This window comes from Zingiber officinale, chromosome 4A (assembly GCF_018446385.1).
Source record: "Zingiber officinale cultivar Zhangliang chromosome 4A, Zo_v1.1, whole genome shotgun sequence".
Classification (NCBI taxonomy): domain Eukaryota; kingdom Viridiplantae; phylum Streptophyta; class Magnoliopsida; order Zingiberales; family Zingiberaceae; genus Zingiber; species Zingiber officinale.
Window position 1 is genome coordinate 155,428,735 of NC_055992.1, and position 2,419 is coordinate 155,431,153.

General features: G+C 36.3%; 1 long non-coding RNA gene across 1 annotated transcript; it reads right to left on the bottom strand.

Annotated features, from left to right (window-relative positions):
- Positions 1-253: 253 nt before the first annotated feature.
- LOC121973822 lies at positions 254-2,039 on the bottom strand. The gene is made up of 3 exons (XR_006109770.1): positions 1,865-2,039; positions 531-601; positions 254-421 (listed from the first exon to the last, which is right to left on the bottom strand). It is a non-coding gene; the product is annotated as an uncharacterized LOC121973822 (long non-coding RNA).
- Positions 2,040-2,419: the final 380 nt, after the last annotated feature.

A 2,419-nucleotide genomic window follows, 5' to 3' on the forward strand; every position in this document is an offset into this window, starting at 1 on the left:
CTACGACAACGGTGAAAAACCGTTGTCTTTTTTAGATAAAAAATAAAAAAAATTAATACACAATTTTTTAATATTATAAATCATTCAAAATACTAAATTTCAAAATAAAATTTAATATACAATTTTCTAACATTCAAAAATAATATCTATAACATTCTGAAGAAATTTCATAAGCAACCAACAAAATTTCATAAGCAACCAACAAAATGATAACACTATTAAAACAAAGGTAGAACAATATAACACAAGATTTTCTAATCTGTTTTGACTGTTGAACTTTTGCTCCTAATCTGTTTCAAGGACCGCAGCGCTGCTACGGTGCTCTTCATGTATAAGCTCTGCATATATTTAATCTCCTCCAACTCCGGAACCCTCCCACCTGATTGTGCCGGCTTTGGCACTCCATTTTGTCCGTCGCATTCTGCTGAAATTTACAGGTTGTTGCTGGGGAAGAGGTGGTCGAGCATAGCCACACACTCCTTCACGAGTTTGTATAGGAGATCAGTTGTAAAGAATGGTTGCTGCAGCACCTTTTCGATGAAGGGCTGCCTGATAAGTGCTCCTGTTCTCTTGTCATACTTCTTTAGTATTTTCACTAGACCTGAATTCATCACAACAAGAATAATAAACCATCTAAATGAGTGCACAAATTTAAAAAAAAAAAAAAGAACCAGAAGAAAGGACAGGAAACTAGAAACTGAATTATAATTCGATACTGCTCATACTATTCGAATACTGCAAGTGTATCTAACAAGTAGAGAATTGCAACTAACTGAGCATGCTATAAAAATAAAGCAAGGAAATTAAACTACAAGATAAGCTTAATAGTTGTTCATGTTCATGTTCAAGAAATTTAAGAAACTAACACTACATACTTTAAATGAAGGCTGTTCTTGCCTTTCTAAGTAGCAGGGAAAATGTTAAACTCATTCTAACTAAATAAAGGGATGTTCTTGCTCTTTGAATTGCAAGGAAAATACTAAACTCATTCTAACTAAATAAAAGGGCTGTTCTTGGATAAGAAATTACTCAAGCTTACTTATGAAACTTTCATGCTTAAAAACAAAGCCGTGAAATTCTGAATTTCAGATTGAAATGCTAAGGAACTAAGCAACTGAAATGCCAAGCAACCAAATACTAGAATGCTAGAAAAATAGCACAACAAGCTAACTCCAAATCATAAAAACAAGGTTGTTCATGTTAAACTAAAACTAAACAAGGCTGTTCATGTTAAACTAAAACTAAACTTGACATGAAACAAATTCTAAAGGAATAGAGTACTGCCCGATATATGAAATCTGCACTTAATAGGTCTACACTCCTAAGTTATTTCCAACAAAGCAAAAACATAAAGAAAGGATGATTTCTGCTGTAATCAAAAGTTAACACATGATATACTAAAGCATATGCTGTTCATGTCCAGTTAATAGCATAGATCAACCAATTCCTAATGGTCACTGTAAAGAGCTTCTACTGTAAACCCAAGCCACAATTGCTCTTCACGCAATGTGCCACGACAACAGAAGGAAACAGGAAGAACAATGCTAGCTTCCATACAACCCGAACATGCCAACTAAAATACTAAGTGCAAGCCTGAGGAACAATTCCTCATGATCTACACGAAGCTTTACATGGACTGTAAAACTTAAACTGTAAAAATTCGAAACCATAACACTCTACACGAAACAGAGCATGATCATCAAGGTCACAACCTAAAAACAAATACTTCTTAAACATGCTGTGCTTAGCAAAGAAAACCCAAACGTAATGCTTAAACGAGCAATGAGAATCTGTTCACCCTCGGCAAGGAAAAGAAGGAAGCAAGATTTCGGAACTACTCCTACCACAGGTGAGTAGTACTTACCGGGATTTGCTTGGACTTACAACCGAGAAGAGAAGAGGCTTCTAGGGTTCCGACGAGACTCGAAATCGCAGCGCCTTCTTCGCGTCTATGTGCTCTCCACGTCGAGAAGATCACGAGAATGTGAAGGATTCTTGGAGACAACCCTCCGCCAACCGCCGGAGAAGAAACTAGGGTTTCTTCGGTTTCGCCCGAGAAGAAACGGCGCACGCGAGGAGGAGAAGAAATGAGATTTTCCGGATTCGGGAAAAATTTGATCGTCTTAAACTAGGGTTTCCATTATACTATACCTTAAATATATTTCTCCTCATATTTGGTTAACAAAGCGTGCGCAGCCCAGTTGGTTGGCTGTGTCCGGTTAGGTCAGGTTCGGCCGGAGGTCTTGGGTTCAAGTCTCATTTTTAATGATTTTTTGGTCAAAACTTCTTTCTTTTTGTAAACATACTAAACGACCTCCAAAAATTACGTAAAAATACTCTAAAAATTTCTAAAAATCTCTAGCATATTTTAAAAGTATTTCTAAATGTTTTTAAAGACATTTAGTACTCGAAATAGGAA